The 23,593-nt window shown below is 33.9% G+C and overlaps 1 long non-coding RNA gene across 1 annotated transcript; it reads left to right on the top strand.

Annotated features, from left to right (window-relative positions):
* The first annotated feature begins 11,541 nt into the window (after positions 1 to 11,541).
* On the top strand, positions 11,542 to 22,344 carry LOC106016669 (uncharacterized). Its single transcript, XR_001189542.3, has 4 exons — positions 11,542 to 11,586; positions 12,758 to 12,933; positions 20,718 to 20,799; positions 22,181 to 22,344. It is a non-coding gene; the product is annotated as an uncharacterized lncRNA (long non-coding RNA).
* Positions 22,345 to 23,593: the final 1,249 nt, after the last annotated feature.

Genomic DNA, 23,593 nt, shown 5'->3' with positions numbered 1-23,593 from the left:
AAAACCAAGAAAACCTCATGTTTTTTCTTGCACCATCAAGAAAGAAGTACAGAAATATCATCTGGTAAATTCACACCTTTCAACTTTAAGTTTATTGTGGACTACTTCCTACAAATGTTTCTGAAGACACATTATATCATAACATTATCATATAGTGGAGGGGGGAAATTATAATCAGCTACTTAACATCTTTGACAGATGTGTATGAGAACATTTTAAATAACTATATACTATATAAAATTTTCTCCATTAAAACCATATTCTGTCTCAAATATAATTTGTTTCATTTTTCTGTTTAATGAAGTGTAAAACAGTGATAAATTATAGAATTCTTTGTAAAGAGTGTTCATATTATTTGTATAATGCAGTTGGGCTAACTGTTTCTAAAAGCAATGAGTTGATGGGATGGAAATGTAATTTGCAGCTTAAGGATCAAAAAGCAAAGCAATAACATGGCACCACTGATACTTAATTAAATTAGTGTGTATTTCACTTAGAGCGGCAGCTTCAGTGCTTCAGCTCAGTAGCCCTCTTAGGAAACCTAGTGCAGCAGACGTGCTGAGGCACTTAGAAAACGAAATCTGCAATCTCTTCTCCACAGAGGATTGCTTGTGAGCACACAGAACTCTACTGCCATTAACAGGGTCTGGCAGCCAAAGGGATAAACAAAAACAAAGAATGGCAGTCATTTAAAGGATTGAGGCTTGGCAACTTTGTCACTACCTAAACAGAGATAAACACAGAAAATAAGGAAGTAAAAGTTCAGATTTTGTACTTAAAAGGGTCCCCACGTAGTGTAACAAGATAAATGTAATTCAGAAGACAACACCTTTTACCTTTGTGCCATATATGGGATTGGATGTATAGAAAATCCCTAACAAGAAATGCAAATGGATTAAAAGCTGCTACTTAAAGGGAAATGATTATTTGTATGAGGCATTTTTGACAGCTGAAACAAGTGAAAGCTTCTTATTGTAGTCATTGGGGAAAGAAGAGAATGAGCAATAAATATGAAACCAGAAAAACAGACTGGGTTCCTTGGAAGCTGTTAAGACACATGATGTAGAAGAACAAATAAATATACCATTTAAGAATGAGTATTCTTTTCTCAGATGAGTGAGAATTCTTTTTTTTTTTTTTTTTTTTAACAGTTATCCTCCTTCAGTTATCTCAAAACATATGACTTAATCTGACTGTTCCTAATATATATAACATTTTAATATAATAATAAAATTTGTTGTTCTCCAAGTATCATGTCAGCTATATAAATAAGAATTGTTTAAAATTGAGTAACTGTCCAAGCAAGAGGATAGTAACTGTTGTGGTTTAACCTGGCTGGCAGCTTAACTTCACACAGGCATTCATTCACCCTCCCTCCTCCCTCTCTGGGATGGAGGAGAGAAACGGGAAAGTGAAGCCTGTGAGTTGAGATAAAAACTTTTTATTAAGATAGAAAAAAAATAATAACAATAATAATAATAACAATAATAATGATAATAGTACTACTACTAATAATGTGTATGGAACAAGTGATGTACAATGAGATTGCTCACCACCTGCTGACTGATGCCCAGCCTAACCCCGAGTAGTCCGTCCCCCCCACCCCAGCTAGTCATATTTTTCAGCCTGACATCAGATAGTATGGAACTTTTGGACAGTTTGGGTCAGTTGTTCTGGGTCTGTCCCCTCACAGCTCTTGCTGCACCCCCAGCCTGCCCGTTGGCAGGACAGAGCAAGAAGCTGAGACGCCCTTGGCTTGGTGTAAGCACTGCTCTGCAACAATTAAAACATCGGGGTGTTATCAGCACTCTTCTCATCCTAAGCCAAAACATGGCATTCTACCAGCTACTAGGAAGAAAATTAACTCTGTCCTAAATGAAACCAGCAAAATATTATGAACATTTTTGCTGCAGCTGTACTGCCAAGACAAATACCTATGGAACGATTTTTCTTCTTTTTTTTTTTTTTTTTTTTTTTCTGTAGCTTCTGGGGAAAAAAAAATACTGATCCCATATGACAAGTTGATATTGTAATACTTTTAGTAATCTGCTAAAAGTTTAACTGTTTTGAATGTTTATAATGTCTTCAGGGTAACATTTCAGCTTGCATACTTAGGAAGTTAGTTTTAATGCATGAGTTGTTTCCTATGATGGCCTACAGAATCAGTCACTGATTCTGTGCTTGAGGTGCAATGTTTGTAAGCTTTTTTGAGCAGCTGCTGGAATGCATGCACTCTCCCAGACATGTAATCAAACACAAGGAGACCATTTTATTTTTAAGCTCTTCCTTCCCCAGTAATCACCTGTGCAACATACATGGTGTTATCCAACTTATCCAACACATATCCACTATCTGCACTCCCAAGGGTGAATTAAAATCAGATCTGTTTACGTTTGAGACATCAAAATTATCGATGCATTTTCTCCTGGGGTTTATTAAATAATTATGTCAAGATACTCCTTATGCCTTTAAAAATGTTCTATTAGCCACATGACTAGATAATATACCATAAAGATGTAGCAATGATCTTGTTTCCAGTCTATAGAATGAACAAGTTTAGTTACTAGGACAAAATAAATCCCCAAGAAGAAAAATATATGGAAACAGTAACCTAATTTCATAATTGTGAAAAGGACAAGCATTAATTCCCTGATAACTTAAGCTTTGTTTGCTACTGCATACATGAGATGATAGAAAGAAGTTCTTTTTATTCATAGCAAGTAAACTAAAAGGACAGTCTGTCAGCTTACGTGTATATAACTCAAAGGTGTAATTTAACCTGTGTAATTGTCTCTGTGTCACTGAAAGGTTAAGACTGATCCTTTATAACAGAGGCAAACGCTACTGTGGCTTCAAGGGAAAATGATTCCAGAATGGCTTCAATCCTTAACACTTCAATCCAAATTTATAAAAGAGCATGGGAAAACTGAGACGTCTTTAATGCAGCCTGGCATGATTTTCTTCTATGACAGAAACAAGCCACTCAAAAGGCCGCTTTGAAGATATGTTTTCTGTGCAAGATGCTCCCCATACTTACAATATTATATAATAATAATAATAATAATAAAATATCTGCTCTGCGCCACAGAAATGGGAAGTGATTAAGTGATTGAATACATGAAAATGTCCATTTTTATTGGTACAAAATCATTAACTCGAACAAGAAACATTTGAATGAATATTTTGTTATTCAGGTTATTGGTCTTCCACATCTTTTCTATTTTATTTTTTATAATTTGGAGTACATCTCTTATACTTAATGTAATCTGTAAGTCTGTTTTAGAACATACATGTATAGTTCTAATACATGCTCTAAGAAAAGAACTTCTGTGTTTAGAACTGTATCTTTAAATTTTTATTTTTTTTGTCAAAGTAGTAGTAATAATAGAAATAAAATATCTACAGTTTGAATACTTACACTAAATAAGGCCAAAGATTACATTTCAATTGTTCAAGTATTTTTAATTTGCCAAAGTAAAAAGAAATCATTTGCTGAGGAAGCAATGGCAAAGTAACATTAGGAACTTCTTGAAGTATAATTACAGTGTCATTACTGTAATTATTGCCGTATTATAAATACAGTATATTACAGTGTCAATCTTTTATGCTAATGTTCAGGACATACTTTACATACCAGTTTCCCCTAGTTTTGTCTTTTCTTATTTTGTGCTCACTTTACATTCATTTCCTGCCTTCTCTTAACCACTCTTGAATCTTTCTTGTCTCACTTAGAATTTCAGACAGTCGTGATAACAGGTCTGGAAGGAGACAGATTGTACAGGAATAAGAAGAAAATAGAAATCTGGGGCATCTTAACAAAGTCCTAACTTAGCAAGGCAGAGTTATAATTACTGCATAATCTGAATAAACATGAGAGACTAGGGTGTCTATATGTGGCTTTGAGTACCATTCACTTGGTACTCTTTTATTTCCGATTTAAAGCTCTGTGCTTTGTACATGTCTTTTATATTCTTGTGAATTACATATTTGTGATCACTAATATACTGCAAATAATTTTCATAGTAATAAATCTTCTTGATTAGGAGACTATGTCAAGATTGAAGATTACATATCTGTATGAAAGATTATACCCTCCTTTCTATTCAATTAAAACAGGTGAAATATGTCTGAGATTAGATTTTTATTTCTTTGTATGTTGGAATCACAGCCTAGTTAGATAAAAAACGAAAGTTTTAAACAGAAGTAAATTGACATCTAAATATGAATAAATCTTAATAAATATCAATTTCAACATATAAAACTAAGATACAAATATATATATATATATATAATAAATTTGTTATTTTTTGCAACATGAAGGAATTGGGCTATAGTCCCTCTCAAACATCACAGAATCTGTACTTCAATACACACACACACAAATACATGTATATGTAATCACTATTGGTATTGTTTCATTCTCTTTTACAACAACATTGTTTGGAAGTCACTCTCTACTAGTCCCAGGTTATCAGCATACAAATAATAATAATAATAATAATAATAATAATAATAATAATAATAATAATAATAATAATAATAATTAATAATAATAACTACACAAGTAAGAAAGTGTTAAGAATAAAATATTTGTCAATGACTGAAGATTCAAAATATTCATCTGATTTCAAAAGCTGTCTTTTAACATGACTGGTTTCAGGACCTGCTAATGGTCTATGAGGTCTTTTTGTAGAACATTGACACTATACTTTGACCTCTTCATTAACAGAAATGAAATTGTTTGGAATTTCAGTTCCTGCTGAGAAGTTGTCTACATTACAGTCTTCATGCCTGTGGCAGTTTTAGCAGCCAGATCAAGTACTAAATGTTCCATAAAATATACTAACATTTTTTTTGGATAGGACTTTTGTAGGAAAAGAAAAAGACAAGGCACTTTCAACATAATTGATGATGAAACAATAAAGATATGAGCAAGACACACTGCATTTGCCCATGCCATAATTACTATAAACATTCTGTTTATTTCTACTGTCAAAAAATTTTATCAGCAAATATGGAATCTAGTCTTTTGGTAACTAACTGAAGTTTTCTTCTGAAGACTGAATAAGTGATAGGAACCCAAATATTTAACTTAAAAAAAAAAAAAAAAAAAAAGCATTTAATGGGTTTTATAAAACAAAACAGAACAAAACAAAAAATTTTTGAGAGCCCTGTAGGGAAAGTGAATATGGAACAAATACTCAGATAAATTACTCCTTCAGATTTGTAAAGGTCTTGGACTGAGAAGACCTGAATGACCAAGGTCTTCTTAAAAAAATGTGCTTAGACTGATATTCTAATTTTGTGGTTAGTGTGTTTAAGAAATTTTTATGCCTTAATCCTTTGTGCTGTTACCTTGTCTAAGATTTATATTATTTGTTTTTTGTTTTATATTTGTTTGATATGTTAGCCTACTTCTACAGCTACTTATTTTTTAGTATTGTTAAAACCTGTACAGATATTATTTTGGAAAAAATATATGTGTATATTCATATTCACTCTAAAAAGGCAACATAGGTCCTAAACTATAAAATATACATTACTATTGAAAACAAAAATGAAACCTTAGAAAGCTTTTGTTTTCAAGTTTAATCATTCTGTACAAAACTAATGACTTCCAAATAAAAAAAATAATTTACATATCAGAATTAATGAAGCACCCAAAATAGTAATTATCATTAAAAGCATTTGTCGTCATTTGAAGCAGAGAAACAATAGCTATAATGTTCAATTGTTCAAATTCTACAAGAAAAATAACCTACAGTTTCTTTTTTGCATGTCTACATGAGACAGCTGATACTCAAAATGATTAAAAAGAAACTGTCTAGTCTAGAATGTTAGTGGCTAACTAAACATTTTTGACAAATTTTTGACAAAACTAAACATTTTTGACAAATCTCAAATCTCAAAGATAAATGAAGTCATACACTAGAAAAAAAAAAAAAAAAAAAAAAAAACATAAACCATCAAAAGGGCAGCTTTCTTGTGCCTTTCCTATGTGGTCTCTAATATTGGTTTCAGAAAGACAGAGGGGTTGTTTCAGTGTATCTGAGTGAGTTTTAGTACTGAGTTTTAGGCTTCCAAGAAAACTTTCAAGGACATCAGAGTTTTCACTTTCCAGGGTGCAAAACTTGTGATAAAAGAGTGTGAATGACTAACATGTTTTACTAAAATACTTTTATTCCCACAGTCTGAAATGTCAACTATACAAATGGGGTTACAGAAACCTCATATATATTTCACATGTGGTCATCTTTAGTACCTAACTAAGAAGAAATGGGTTCTGATTTGTAACTTTAATAGAAATTTTACTATTTAAGCTAAGTTACAGGGATTACTCGGTCATATTTTTTTCAAATTACCAACATTTTTACTTCTTTTTTTTTTTTTTTTTCTTCTCATTAGTTATCTTTCATCCACAGATAACTAACTTCATATCATTAAGAAATTTCACAATTAGGTAAAAATACACCTTTATAATTTGTCAAGCATCCCATAGACTGCTAGATTTTCTAGAATTGCTCTTCTTGTATTTATACACCTTTATAATTTGTCAAGCATCCCATAGACTACTAGTTTTTCTAGAATTGCTCTTCTTGTATTTACGTAGCACTTTGTACAATATAGCCATATATAGATTGATTCCTTTAGATAGTGTTGTAATAAAAACCTGTCACTAGATTTAAGCATGAAGTCTATAATATGTTCTATGAAGCCTGCAATCTTTGGAATTTTATTTTTTTTTTAACTTATTATTATTGCATTTAAAAATTCTTCAGTGGTTGTTTTGAAATAAATTTGAATATTTAATTTGGATGTTTCATTAAAGAGAAATACTACTGTTAAGAGTAATGAAAAATTATCAATAGCTATCAGCTGGAGAACATATTCAAATACGCTCTTGGTTGTTGTAAAAAACATGTAATTGTTGTCACATATAATATCTGTCTGGTGGAAGAAGAGTCAGGCAACTCGGGAAGAGTACAAGGAAGTTGGAGGGGAAGACGTACGAGGAACGGCTGAGGGCACTGGGCCTGTTCAGCCTGGAGAAGAGGAGGCTGAGGGGAGACCTCATCGCAGTCTACAACTTCCTCGTAAGGGGGTGTCGAGAGGCAGGAGACCTTTTCTCCATTAACACCAGCGACAGGACCCGCGGGAACGGGGTTAAGCTGAGGCAGGGGAAATTTAGGCTTGACATAAGGAGGGGGTTCTTCACAGAGAGGGTGGTTGCACACTGGAACAGGCTCCCCAGGGAAGTGGTCACTGCACCGAGCCTGTCTGAATTTAAGAAGAGATTGTACTGTGCACTTAGTCACATGGTCTGAACTTTTGGGTAGACCTGTGCGGTGTCAAGAGTTGGACTTGATGATCCTTAAGGGTCCCTTCCAACTCAAGATATTCTATGATTCTATGATTCTATAAGTTGCCAGCATATGCAGAGAAAAATCAGGAAGACCAAAGCCCCGCATGAGCTTAACCTGGCCACTATGGTTAAGGATAAAAAAATATGTTTTTATAAATATATTAATGGTGAAAGGAGGGCCAAGGAGAATCTCCATTCTTTGCTGGACACAGGGAGGAACATGACTACATAGGATAAGAAAAAAGTCTGAGGTTCTTAAAGCCTTCTATAGGTCTGTCTTTACTAGCCAGACCACTTATCCTCATAGTACGCAGCCTCCCAACCCAGAACTCTGGGATGGGAAGCAGAAGAAACCCCCCATAGTTCAGGTGGAAACAGTTAGAGACCTCCTGGACTGCCACAAATCCATGGGGCCAGATGGGATCCACTGGTGCTGAGGTGAGCATGGGTGCTGACGGAGTTGTCAGATGTGATTGCTGGGCCATGTTCCATCATCTATCAGTGGTCATGGTCATCCAGAGAGGTCCCAGATGACTGGAGACTTGCTAATGTGACACCTGTCTATAAGAAGGGTTGTAAAGAGGATCCAGGGAACTACAAGGGAACTACAGGCCTGTCAGCCTGACCTCAGTGCCAGGAAAGGTGACAGAACAGGTCATCTTGAATGCAGTCATGCAGCATATGTGGGACAACAGGGGCATCAGGCCCAGTCAGCATGGGTTCATGAAAGGCAAGTCCTGCCTGACCAACCTTATCTTCTTCTATGACTGGGTGACCCACCTGGTGGATGAGGGAAAGCCTGTTGATGTAGTCTACCTAGACTTCAGCAAGGCCTTTGACATGGTCTCCCACAATATTCTCCTGAAGAAACTGGCATCCCACAGCTTGGACAAGAACACTGTTTTCCGGGTTAAAAATTGGCTTGATGTCTGGGCCCAGAGAGTAATGGTTGTGAGGAATGTGTTAACAATTCGTGTCCATAAAGAACAATTCTGTTTGAATCCTGTCTGCCTGTCTGACATGGATAATGGAGTGATATCCAGCTGGTGACCAGTCACCAGTGGTGTTCCTGAGGGGTTGGTGTTGGGACCCATTCTTTTTAATGTATTTATTGATGATTTGGTTGAGGCAATTAAGTGCACCCTTAGTAAGCTTGCAGATGACAACAAGGTTGGGGAAAGTGTCCATCTGCTGGAAGGTAGGAAGGCCCTGAAGAGGGACTGTACAGGATGGGTCGATAGGCAGAGGTCAGTGGGATGAGGTCCAACATAGGTAATTATTGCTCTCCACAACTACCTGAAAGGAAGTTGTAGATAGCTGGGGTTCAGCCTTTTCTCACAGAGAACTAGTGATAGGACTAGATGGAATGGACTCAAGTTGCACCAGTAGAGGTTTAGACTGGAAATTAGGAGACATTTCATCTCAGAAAGAGTAGTCGGGCATTGGAAGGGGTTGACCAGGGAGGTGGTGGAGTCACCGTCCCTAGTGGTGTTTAAGGAAAGGTTGGACCTGGTACCTAGGGACATGGTTTAGTGTGTGGCATTAGTAGTAAGGTGACAGTTGGACCAGATGATCTTGGAGGTCTTTTCCAACCCTAATGATTCTGTGATTCTATAAAAGCAGCAACCAAGCAGAATATTAGCAAAATAGAAATCAAATCAATTTCATAAATGGTGCATGCATGCTTACTTGACAGCAAATTTATCTGCACAGGCATAAAGAAGGGTAAATTTCACAAAGTAACCTGTCAAACTCAGTTTCATTTACGAATTCATGTTGGATTCAGGCAGCCTGAGTTTAAAGTCAAGTGTCTGGGTTAAACTGCACAGTGGACTGTAAATAGTCTGTGTTGCTTCACTCGTGTACAGCATACAAATAAGTAGATTCTCCCATAGTGGCATGTGTAAAGGAAGCAAAAGATGAAAAGGTATGCACTCCCTGGACATGACTCCAGTAGCTGGTACTAAATTCAACTTATACTAGACTCCTGGTAGCTGGCACCACAGCTTAATCCTTCCAAATCATGTACAAGACCACTGTCATACTGGTCACCCTCAGTAGCTGGTTTGCAAGCACAGCTCTAGTGTCTGGGAGTAAAAGACTCCTACTCACTCCAGCAGCTGGTATTGAGACCCTTGACTCATTCCAGTAGCTGGCACCACAGGCCAGGGCTGCCCACATCACCAATCCTATTTCAGTAGCTGGCATCCATTTCACTCAAGCCAGCTCCCCAGGAGTTAGCACTCCAGGCATAAAAACTGTAGGACCCTCAGTAGATCAAGAGAGTTATGGACTCTCCAATGACTGATGCTAAGGTCCCCACTCACTCCAGCAGCTGGCACCACAGATGATGGGTACCCACACCCTTGGCCTCACTCTAGTAGCTAACATCAGTTTCACTCACACATGATTCTTGCCAGTATCTGACACTTAGTCCTCACAGCACACACACATGGGATAGAGAGTGTGAGTATGCAGAGGAAGAGTCAAGTAAATTAGCAAGGACATATAAGACAACGTGACAGGCCAAGGTCAGGTACAGACCTCAGCCAGATAAAGTGTACTGTCCTGTTCCATTTTACATACAACCACCCCTTTTCTATCCTTTTCTACCTATTTCCCTCTCTTTTTCCTCCTCCTCTCCCTTCCCCCTGCACACCACCAATAAATTTGCAGAACTCTACCATTTTTGCATCCGACCAGTCTGTGCCCCCTTTTTCGCAATATTCTCAGCTGCAAGCTTCATCTTTTCTGGAATTGCATCTGTGGCTTGTTAGCCTACCAATCAGTGCAACTTGGAAGTTTGTTTCTTGTGATTGTCTTCCAGACTAGAAATCCTTAATCAGATAACCCTGTTGCAATCAACATTCCCACATTCTCACACAATCTTGTAAATTAGTGTGACCAACCAGAATTGGTTCCCATCACTTTCTTCCTTCCTTATTATCTCTTATTGGCTTGGAAAAGGCCCTTGACCATGTACACTTAAAGGACCAGACACTCTTCTACATATACTTACAATATCTTTTGAAAAGAGGTAAACTATATGGCAGTAGAGAAACAGAGTTATCATTTATAGAAGTTTTTATCCATTCTCCTCATTCTGAAATCAATCCTAATGCTGCTCTGGGTAAAGAGATTCCTTTTTGTGAGCAGGAGATAAGCCTAAACATCATTAGAGTCCCTCTAGGCTGAAAAAATTTAGGATTGCAAGAACTAAGTTGGTCTGGAGACCAATCAAACCTTGAATTACAAATATTATACTAGTGACTGAATATTCTGCTAAAGTTCATAAAAATCTCAAAGCTTGAATATACTTGCTGTAACTAGTGGAGCAGTTTGGAGAAACAAAATGTATACAAATGTCCATCTGTTCATAGAGACAGAATAAAGGTCTACATTCAGCAAATACATGATGAATACTTCAATCAGCTAAGAATAATAACGCAGCTCCAAATATCTCATGTTTCCTACAGTCACCTCTTTAAACAAGATATGGGTTTCAGCATGATCCTGAGATTTTTAAATCCAGGCTGGATTTATTTGTATATATGTGCCTGAATGTAATTCAGTAACTATTGCATAATCATATGAACAAAGACAGTCCAAATCATGCAAGGAACTTTCTAAAACTAGGATGTTTTGGAAAGATATGGAAGTATTGCAGGAAAATTATAAAAATAATGGCAAATCAAATTTATCTTGATTCTATTTAACACCAATGTTTCTATAATGAAATTGAGTACAGAATGTTTGAGGGAAGATTAAATAAAAAGTAAGGATATTTAAACTGGTGCTCCAAAAATACAACATTGTCTCAGAACACTGAATGCAACGTTTGAAGTTTTACAATGTTAAAAAAAAAAAAGAAAAAGAAAAAAAAACACCACCTAAAGTATTGTGAGCACAAATAAATAGACTTACACAACATAGTCCATTTAAAAGCTTTTTGAACTGACCAAAAAATATAGAATTTTTATAGAGCTAAACCTTCTCTCTCTTATCTCTTGGGCAAAAAAAAAACAAAAAAGAAATAGTGTAATAACAATTAACATTGTTTTAAAGTAGTTTTAATGAGTAAGTAGAGTTATGTTTTCACTGCCTTATATAACTTCCTGTTCGCTGTCAGTTTGTGTGAAGCTATTATTACTTCATTACATTACTGGCTTGACACATGCATTAAATCCACTGTGAAGAGACACAAAGCAGAAAGGAAGACACACGTAAGTAGCTGTGGTGGTTTTACCATGCTGGGCAGCTAAACCCCACAACCGCTCTCTCACTCCCCCTCCTTTAGATGAGGAGGGGGAGAAGTAAAGCAAAGAACAACTCACGGGTTGAGATAAGAATAATTTAATTAAAGGGAAATAATTATAATAATTAAATAAAGACTACCATGAACTAAACAATTTAACTAAGGGGAAATAAAAAGGGAAAGGGGAAAAGGGAAGGGAAAAGGAAAAATAAAAAGAAAGGAGGAAAACAAACAAAATAAATGAAAGCTATATGGAAGTGCAGAGGAAAGAAATTACTCTCTACTTCCCACAAACGAGCGATGATTGACCACGTCCTTGAAGCAAGGCCTCAACGCACGCAGCAGGTGTTGAGAGGAGGACTGACATCTTCTCAACAAGAGCCCACCCCTCCCCTCTTCTTCCTGTTTCCACCTTTTATTGCTGAGTGTGACATCACATGGTATGGAATATCCCTTTGATTGGTTTAGGTCAGCTGCCCTAGTGATGTTTCTCTCCTCACTTTTGCCCATTCCCTAGGAGGGTTAGAGAAAGGCCCAATACTGTGCCACTGCTGCTCAGCAGTAGACACAACACTGGTGTGATAACACTGCTGTTCCAGCTACAAGTACAGAGTACGGCACTGTATGGGCTGCTGCTGGGAAAGTTAACATTCCAGCCAGACCCAGTACAGTAGCAAGATACACTTTTAATCATATTTCATGGAGAGAATCATTATACTTCAGTATGATAACACTAAGCTGCTTTGTGACATTTCAAAACAATGGATCTTACGTAGTTTTGAGTTACTTTAAGTAGGCGTTGAGAATCTCCTTGTATTAAGAATCATATTCAATTATAACCATGTGAAACAGTGCAGATATTTATAAATATAGATTGCTTGAATGTTACTTCAAAAAATTTGGCAAATTTGAACCCAACACCTTGCCTCTAGGTTTATATGAATATCTAAGATTTTTTTTTTTTTCCAAAAAATATTAGAAGGATTAAAGAATCTAAATCTTCTGTTTTAGAAATTATTATTTTTTGTTTGTTTGTTTCAGTGGGGAATACTTTAATTTCTCCTGGTAAAATTAGACATTTGATGTGATTTAATCCTTTGGGATTACAGGACTCACTAATGCTCTAAACTTGTCTTCAGGGTCTCTATAACAAACTGTTACAGAAAAGCACCTGCAGAGAGAGATTTATGCTCCCTGCCTCACATCCTGAGGCAGATGGAGTGAATCATCATTGCAGGTGCCAGTTTATCTTCAGACTGAGGAGAAACCTGGAGACTAAACTGTGGCCTGATGTGTAATTGTGGCCTGACCAGAGGTATGTGAAGTTGGAACCACCCTCATGGTGGGTGTCTTTGATGATGTCACTGCTAAATTGTTTTTCTCTGCATTAATGTGCTCTAGTACTTTTTTTTTTTTTTTTTTTTTTAATCCTCTGCATGTGAATTAAAAATTCCAGTGCAGCTGTGCAGCTGTCCTGGGGACAGAGGACATCCATGGTGTTCTGAAAACCTCTTTTTTTCTACCTATATGCTTTTCCCTGTTTAAAGTCTATGTGGGTCTGGATTGTTGCCATTATTAAAAATGATGATGTAGCAAATCAAGAGAGTATTGAGGGAATATTCTTTTTTGTTGTAGAAGTGATCTTTCCCTTCTAGGACTGGAATAGGCGATACCTTTCTGTATAGATACTGTAAAGCCAACTCTTGATTGCATTGTTTTAAGTAATGAATATTCAAAATGGAAATTTTATTTGCTAACAAAAAATTATGTGAGTGGCTATCACAGACCTTATGATGATTACAGAAACTACATTTGACAACACCATGAAATATGACCTCTTCTGGTAGAGGCTTCGTATGACTTCATCATAAAATTTTCCTTCTTTCTGTACTTTGTTATTAACTTTATATTATATTTCTATTTGAATGCACCTATATTTACATTCATATCTAAATGAATAAGTACATATTATTTCTTATTTTAACAATCTATTATTGTTTGCTTGACTTACTACATTTATCTTATCATAAAATAAAATTCAAAATAATATACTTGCAAGACGTTAATAATGCATATCTCCTAATTGAAAGAGTTAATTGTTTATCTCCACAGTGGGTACCAAAAGTTTAAGCACTAGTATATCAAGTTAATTCAATGTCAGCAATGTGTTTTCACATATTCAGGTTTTCTATCATCTGTTTCACTCTACATTTTAAGCGTTTTAAAAATGGATAACAAACAATCATAAAGTTGGAAGTTATAACATACTTTGAAATGAGAATGTACAGAAGGAAAACAAACAAACAAACATCCACCAGTAAATTTAACTAGATATTGATCATGCTCTATATTACTGTGCATTTTTAATTTTGCTCATAATTTTATAGTTCTAATTTAAAGCAGAATAAGGTGAAAACTGAAATACTTCCAGAAATAATATAATATGTATATATATATATATAAATATATATATATATATATATATATATATATATATACACACATACATACATACAAGTAATGTATGTGGTAGCTTGAATGAACTGTATAGTTAAATTGCTAAAAACTGAACAATTAATTGGAGGTAAGAACATATTGTTATCAACATATTGGTAAGAACAGCCTGGGTGCCATCAGGGACCTTGGACCACAGAAAATCATGGTAAAGAGATTAAAAAGAAAATTTTATTTCAAGGTAATGGTTACTTATGTTTGGTAAACCTGTATGTAAGGACAATGATGAGCCCACAGAAGTAAAATAGTATTTAAGGCAGGTAGCCACATCTGATTCAGGGGTCACACCCGCACAAGAAATGAATATGGCTATGTATTTTACTTGTTCCCATAACTAAGATCTGCAGCATGTTTTCACAATTTATTTACTTATGTTTGAAAGAGGTTTATTAAAACAAACTAATAAACAAACAAACAAATCTCTAGTCTTTTTTGAAGTTATTTATTTATTCATTCTCCTACAATGCTAGCATAAATGTTTTACAAGTTTTCTAAGAAAGGGAGATGGCCCCCATGCCATTTTATTTACTAGAACATTGAATTTTGTCTAAAAACAAATTAACAACAAAATTAAAGAAACTCCAAATATTTGAAGATTTTGGGGGATATTTAGAAAGTGTTCTAATCCAGAATGGATATTTAGGATATATTGGATATGCTTACCATGCTACCTCAGGGCACTTAGATGTTTCCAGCATAGGCCTCACTTAAATGGTGCTTCCTTCCAGCCAGAAGCAGATAACACCTCACTTGAGAACTTCCTCTGGAGTTAAATAGGCCTCTGGAGATAACAAAGAGGCACCTGCTCATATCTCCTCTCAGCTTGCTGCTTGTCAGTTTCTAATAAATAGCTCTACAGTATGGGAAGGTACACTTTTCTTGCTCTTTCAAAGGTCTGAGAGTATTTCTGCTGAGACAAAACCCCTAATTTAGTCAAGTGTTAAGTATCATGAATCTGTCACAGTCCTTCCAATTCACCTTACAAACATGCCACCAGAATCAAAAGAATTAGATTCCCTTCCTTCCTTCCTGAGTTCTTTGTATCTCTCTGCCTGTGAATTGTGACACTAGCAATCATAGATAGTAGGGATAATTGGTTATGGCTTGTTTAGATTTCACATTCAGTTTACCATGTTTTAGTCAACTCCAAGGAACAAGTGTTTTTGTATTTATTTTATTTTATTATTTTATTTTATTTATTTTATTTTATTTTATTATATTTTATTATTTTATTTTATTTTAATTTTATTTTATTTTATTATTTGTCTTTGGTTGATTTGGTTCATTGGTTGATTACCACTTCATTAGTTCAAAAGTTACAATGACATAATTATATTTTTATAATTATCTTTCTTTTCTATGTCATTTATCTAATAATGACATAACTTGAATTAAAATTTAAAAATTGAATTTCAAATAGTTTTAATATTAGCTATGTTGTATTATTATTTTAGAATGGGCTTAGAGGATAGTTGTAAAAATATCATTCCATATGCAAAATGCATACATATGTATTTGTCTTGCACATATTCTTAAAAACAAATAAAATATGCATGCTAATAAATAGGTATATTCTAAGCACACAAATGTGTACTTATTCATGTACACTGGAAAAATAAAATAGTAAACATTCAGAATTCTGAGTGATAAATCATACTTCTATAGTCACTTTTCCTGTTCAAATGTGTAAATATTTGTGACCTCACAAAATTAAATGATCATCATCAGACTCAGAATAATCAAAATCTTGAAAAGAGATAATATGCCCCAAAAGCTAAATTATGAACAAGATATGTGTGGCAATAATACTATGATTAGTATTGGAAATTTTACAGGAATAAGAGGATAATTAAAATAATCTTGTTATTATATTATAATTTTGAAGTTAGTAGTATATAGAGGGCTACTATGTGACATTATTTTTCACTTGCTGAAACAGCAGTTGGTAGTTCCTTTTCTGTATTAGACCCTCCAGTATGATGAAGATGCTTTGCACAGCAACTGGATTATAAAGTCTCCAAAGTCTCACCATTTATTTATTTTATTTATTTATTTTTGCCACTGAGGAGTTAACTATAAAAATGCTTCGAGGGCCCATAATTAAGCGAATCTTCACTTGACATTTTAGACCCTTTTGCCACTATCTTAAGCCATCCTGTGTTTCAGCATCACACAGAATCATCAAAATACTGTTAGACTGCTATCAAGTAGCACCATAAGGTCTAGAGATGTGCAATATCCAGCTATAAATTACTATTACAGCACTTCCAGTCTGTGCTTTTGATCATAGAGAGAAAAGCAAGTCTATTGAATCTGGGTAATAAAACCTCAAAATAAGATTTCAATTTTTTCTTTCTCTTTAGCTTTCTTGCTGTTCATAATTCAAGGTAACATTTTAATTCTTATTAACACATAAAAATTCCATTATATCAATTCATTTTTTACATGTTCAGTGGAATGCTTCACTTCAGCTTTCAACAAAACAGTCCAACAGATATAATTTTAATTCCGTACAGAGAAACAGCATTTTTATATTTTGTTCTATTTACCACTTCATATAGTATATAATCTATAATAAATATGAGCAAATATATATAAGCATAAATTCTGATCTTTATGCATGCACTTTATATGTAGCAAGGTTGAGACAGACATGTCAAAAGTATTAAGAATGATATGCTCAGATTTTTCCATCTGTATATTTATACAGATGAATAATTTCACTCAAGTCATTTTTGTGGATATATAAATCCCAAATATTCAAAGTCATTGTAGGTGTCAAGTTGCAGGAGCAAAACCTAAATACAATAGAATTATTATTATATTCCAACTCCTGAAACTGTCAGTTAAGAAAAGTTGTTTTTATTAGAGTTGCTTAAGACATGGACAACTGAGAAAGCTTAACTTTCAAAATTCCTTTTTTCATTTTACCTTACAATGGAAATGCAAATTCTGATGAATATTCTTAGATTTTTTTAAGTGTGCAAAAGGAATTTTATAAAAACAAATCAATATTTAAATTGAAACTTGTTCCCTTTTTGCATAATTGGTTCTGGTAAATAAAATACTTTGATATTCCTTCCATGTTTTCACTAAATAATTAGAATAAAACAACATCCCACTGCTAAGATAAACAAAAAATATTGTAAATGTCAGTGTCCACCCCTCCCTTCCAAAAATAATCCTAACAATTTTGTTCAAAGCATGCCAGCTCCACTACTTTCTTTTTGCCCTATACATGATGGATGCATTCTGAAAGTTACCCAGCTCACAGGTGAGTCAATGAAAGTCTTCCTACTGACTTCAGTGACAGCTGGGACAGCTGGATCAGACCCAATGTCTGATGTCATTGATGCAGTTCCAGGACTGCACGGTAGAACAAAAACAATGCACAGAATATGATTCTTAACACAGTGCAGATGAGGTAAAATCAGCCATATACTCTCTGTTTTCTCCCGTATGACCTACCAGTGGTGCTTTGTGCTCTGTTTGCTTCACAAAATGTCAAATTAGGTACAGCTATGGTCTAATTTTTTTTTTTTTTTTTTTTTTTTTTTTTTTTTTTACTTTTCCTGTCTGTAAGTGAAGTGAAGATGAAGTTTCTGGGACCTTTGGGATAATGCACTTGAAACAACTTCTTTTTTTCTGCCCTTCTCAAACATAAATAACGAGTACCAGATGCACTCTGTAATGATCATAAAGAAATGCTGGAGAGAAGAACCAGAAAACTTGTCTTTTATATGTGTTAGTTCAACCTATTCTTCCTGCTTTGTCACTATCTTTAATTTCCCCTCTAGCTCTATAAAAACTTCTAGCTGTCTCTTAAATTCATTTATACAATGTGCTTCAGTGGGCTTACCTGACAACTTATTCCTCACATTTATTACTTTTAGAATGAAATACATGTGCTTCAATACTGCTGCTGTTTCCACTTAAAGGATATTGTCTACTTATCAGGTCTGGTTTTGATTTGGTTTGGTTTGGTTTATATTGACTAACTTTTAAAAATAGCTTTTTGTTTGTTTGTTTGTTTTGTTTTTCTTACTGATATATTACTCTTTACATTTTATGCAGAGATATTGATATTTATAATTGGATGTCTCCTCCACCAGGCAGGTATAGAGTGGTCTTATAGGTTAGAACTATTAAGCTACCTCTCCTCAGTCACTACAGTAGGTGCTGTTATTGGGGGAACATTCACTTAGGGACATTGTTTAGTGGTGGATGTGTTAATGTCAGGTCGATGTTTGGACTTGATGGTCTTAAGGGTCTTTTCCAACATAAAAGACTGTATGACTCCATAATTCTAGAATGGGCAAATACTGTGGCAAAATGCTGTAACAAGAGCATTTTGAAATAAACAAGAGCTCTGAAATAAACAAACAACTTTGCAAGGTAATAAAAAGATCTCCTGTCCTAAAATTGAGAATGTCTTATCTTGTTAAATAGCAAAATATTCCAATAGATTTTATAGAGCAGTATTATGAAATTCACCCCTCCCCCCATTCCCCCTTCCTTTTAATTTATTTATTTATTTAGTTTTCAGCATCTATGCAGGCTTTATTTATTAATCAGAAAAACAATTTTTGGGGTAGATAGTTTCTGGTTTATTAAGATACTTTACATATATGCATAGCTACAATCAAGCAGTTAATGTACTAAAATACAGGTAAAGAAAGAGAACATATCTATTGTACAATTATTGATAGTATGTCTATATCACACTTTATAATCTGTGTAGTTTATAGAATGAGAGAGAACGTATTCCAAAAGTACACTGTATACATGTCCTACATTTCTCTGAAGGAGCTACCTTTCTTCATTGACTATACCCCTCTTCTCAGTCTGAAGTAACTGGGATGAACACAATGAATATACTCACTACAGCTCCTGCAAAACATTCTCTCCCTTTGGTGTAAAGAGCTAACAGCTTTCTACAGGAATTAACTGTATTCTACAGTTTATTCTACAGCATTTCAATTCAAGACATAAACATTTTAACATACAATATTATTTATCATTTTTGCAAGATTACCATTTTTGCAAGATTACCATTGATTCTAAGAATAAGCATTTTTTAGAATAGAAATGCAACAGTCTAGTATTTCAGTTCCAGATATAGTGCTGCAAAATTCTAGAGCTCATATTTTCCCAGTACATTTCTGTGATTTCAACCTTTTTGAAAGATATTACGAGAAAACATTTTATGTTTATGCTTAGACAGCTGTAAGAAAGAGGACAGTTGTCTGTTAAAACTGTACCTTCTGGGGAAAATGTGAAGTATATTTCTCAAATTATTGAACTGTATATATCCATTCAGACCAGTTAACAAGTTACTGGGCTAGTCTCCAAATCTGTTTGACTTTAGGTAGACTACACAAGGAGACATGTTTCCATCTACTGGTGAGTGTTAAGGATGTTATCATCTTAAAATGGACGTGTACTCAGGCACCATCTCTACAGGATTGGTTTAATCAACTTTAGATGTTGTTACCATGGAAAACTCATAATACTAAAAGAACTCTTTAATGTATTCTTATGCTGTGTGTCATTCCATCTTTGAACATATGGAGGAAGACAACACACTCTTTGTTAAATATGAAACCTATCAGAATTTGAATATTTAGTATGCACCTCAAATGTATAGTTGTCACACAACAATAGGATAATTTTATTTTTGAAGAAACTGTTTCAGTAAAAGAACAAATATTACTACTGAAACTTAAGTTTCAGTATATATCAAATAACATATCATGTATGTTATTGCCTGATAAAACGTATGATCCTAGATCTGTTTATTAAACACTTCTGAGTGTTAGACATGTATATAGCATTTTCAGATGTTCAGCTAGTCTTAAAAATCTACTTTTGATAATAAATACCATCTGATTCTTCTTTAAAATCTTTATTCTCAATTGTTTTACCAGCATCATTAGTGACTTGTTGTGCTGTAAGGACCCAACTCAGCAAAGTACTTGAGAAGCACTCACTCTTGAACATGGAAGTAAATTAACCAAATCACTTATGTCTTTACAGCTTAAATATGGTAAAGTGATTTCTAGAATTGCCATTCAAAAGAAAAGTTTAGGATCAAAGGTCTCTTCACATCCTTCACAATCACCATCTGCACAGGTGATGAGTGTTTGTAGCTGATTGGCAAACTTTTATTTTTTTCTTTCTTACTATCTACCCACACAAGATTGTATGAAGTTTCAAAAAAGAAAAGAAAAGAAAAGAAAGATCACCTTGCATAGTTTTAGATTTGTATTTTAGCAGCCAAAATTTAAAAGATTTTTGCATCAGATGAAAATTCAGAAGGCATTGAAATTCACAAGGAATTGAATATATAAATATATATATATATATATTGTTTTTTTCTATATAACTCTAATAGTAATAGAAACAGAGAAGGCAACCAAGAAGCTGAGACGAAGGAAAAAAAAAAAGGTTAAAAATTGATTTCAGGTTGATTCCTTATCAACATTTCTGTAGTATTTTTTTTTATATATATATATATATATATAAATAAATTAATATTCAAAAAGGTCTAAGAAACTTTAACAAGATTATTTTTTACCCTGACAGTTTCTTACAACGATGCCATGCCTCGTTCTGGAAATTGCAGCTACCTCAGGTATTCTGCACATTTTGAGAACTATCTTTTGAGGTAAATAAGAAAACACACCTGTGGAGCTTTAGTTTGATACTTACAACCACAATCAAACTGTTAATATTTGGAGAATAATGTAAGTAAAATAACTTCCAGTCACAATGCAATTATTAATAGAAAAGATAAAACTAAAATTATTTTTACCAGTGGTATGGCTTCTAATGTTTCTCAAATTTAAGATTTGAACTGCCTATAGCAAAATAGATCACTATTGTTCTATCCATCACTTAAAAGAAGGATGACAGATACTTTGTACATGGATTGCATTTCCCAAGCCACTCATCAACCTACACATTGCAACAACATGAGGAAGGATGCACTTGAAATTATGATGATGTGAGCTTTTGGTATTGCTCATCTTTGCACTAGTCTTTGTTAGTCAACTATATTGCAGTAAATCTCAGAAGCAAGGGAACAACTATCAAGCACTATTTTTAACTCACAATACCTTCAAAAAAAAAAAAAAAAATCAACTTGCTATGGTATTGTTAAATGGAAGGTTTTGGAACCTTCCATCTGTAACCTGTAGGAATTCCAAAATGATACATCACTACTGTATAATAACGAGCTGGAAACACTTCAAATTAAGTGTTTGTATCAGATTCATTTTTTAATCTGTGAGTCAATAGAAAATACACAGTTCAGTTCATGAAGATAAACCATTTAAACAGAAAGGTAAACTGCCAATAAACGGGTAGAAGTTGAATAAAAGATTGCTTTAACTAGCTAGAGAGTCTCAGAGGACATCTCCTTATCTGACTAGTGTGACATTTGCCACTTAGAAGAAGTGAGGAAATGCTTAATTTGGTCATAAAAGACTACAGATCTTCTAACCTGAATTAACTTGAGGGAAATACAATTGTGGTGGGTTTTTGTTGTTGTTGTTTCGTTTGTTTTAATTATTATTATTTGTTTTCGCAAGGATGAAAAGCTGGAGATTTAGTCTGTCCAGATTCCCTAGAGAAATCTAAGGAGAGGAAAAATTGTAATCTTTCTATCAGAGCAGGTTATTTTAGTTAATTGAACTTGAAATTCAAGATATACAGAAAGACAAAATTTCTGAAAAGACCATGTAAAGCAAACATGTATAGAAAGTAAACTGGTTAGGGGAAAAAACTAACAAACAAAAACCCAAAACAAAACAAAACAAAAACTTCTAGGCTGAATTTTGTTATAAATGTATTAAACATTTTGTTTGATTTCTTATCTTGTATAAATAATAACTTTTATTTTCATTTTTCCTTATCTGCCATTGAGTTAAGTACAATTTCAATTTAACATTAAGGCATTTCCATTTATACCAAATCAGTAGAAAAAAAAAGAACTGGGACTTTTCTGTGGAAATGTATCTAAAGAGTATAATTGCACTTTCCCACAGAAGTTCTGCAAGCTATCCCGAAAGACAGTATAATGGAGACTAGGAAGTATTCTGAAGTTGGTGTGGATAAACAAAGAAGTTCTGCAGCACATAACAAGACAGAGATGTCATCACAAGATTTGTTAAAGGGTTAAGCCTAAATTAATAAAAATATAATAAAATCAAGCTACACACATTGGAGAACCCAGCCTGGTGTGTATTTACTCCATATTATGAACTATATATTTCAGTGTAACTTAACAAAGTTCCATTGCTCAGTTAGCCATACAACTTCTAAGAACTTTGCTACATGATGAATGCCTTTCTTACTAAACTTGTTCTTGTAGGTTGAATAATATTTAGATGCCTACAGTCATTTCAACAATTTATGCTTATGCATAACCTATAATACAACAAAGCAAAGTAATACATGAATATCTTGATAACTAGTGTATTCAACCCATCCTAGTTCCCAAATTGAACTCTCCATGCATCTATTATACAATTCATTATTCAGAAATGATAACAATGATCAAAAGAATGCAGTAATTTTGCTCTGAATTGTGCACTGATTTCATTCAGATACTGCCTTTTTTGCTTATTTTTTTCTTTTCTGTGCTGATCATAAAAAAGTCCTAATATGATATTTCCACAGCTATCTTTGCAACAGATAATAAGAGTGATTTTACAGTACTTCTTCTCAGGTGTTTTTAGGAAAGTATTATATCTCATCAAATTATTTTTATCAGAATTTAATTTTTAATTATAATATTTTATCAATTATTAATGTGAAGAGGTTTCCCTAAGTTTTCAGTTAATTTAATTGCAGCTTTATTGATTGCATGATCTTTATTTCTTTTCATACAAGTACCAGTGTAGCTTTTTCACACATTTTTCTCAATTTTATTTTTCCCTATTTTTTTTTCCTTTCCAAATCCATAGTTCATGGATATGAATCAAAGAGGACTGTTCAGGTACGACTTGTTCTATTAGCTGTTTTATAGTATCCCCAAATTGGTAGAAAATGTACCTCATATATGAATCTGAAGGTATTTTGCTAAAGTCTTTATCTGTCAAAATATTTCTGTATATCTATACTTTAGATTCAAACTGTAATCTGAAACCTTTGAAAGGACAAGTAATGAAGCAGATAAAAGAAACTAACATATATTTGCAAAATCAGAAAAGTTTTTAAGATTGTCCACATTCCAGATATGTCTGCAGTCCAATCTCTGGTACCCAGACATTTCAGTATATGAGCTTGGTATTTATAGTACCAATCAACATGACTAAATTTATTATTCTATCATGATATCTCTTGAATAAATAAGGAGGTGTAGGAATTCTTTAGAAGATGAAAACTCCTTTCAGGAATAAATGGTCATGCAATGCATCTTCAGGAAATACCTAAGATCTAATATATTTTTGTCTTCT

Source organism: Anas platyrhynchos, chromosome 3 (assembly GCF_047663525.1).
Source record: "Anas platyrhynchos isolate ZD024472 breed Pekin duck chromosome 3, IASCAAS_PekinDuck_T2T, whole genome shotgun sequence".
NCBI classification, from domain to species: Eukaryota; Metazoa; Chordata; class Aves; order Anseriformes; family Anatidae; genus Anas; species Anas platyrhynchos.
This window is presented reverse-complemented; position numbering and strand designations above follow the sequence as displayed.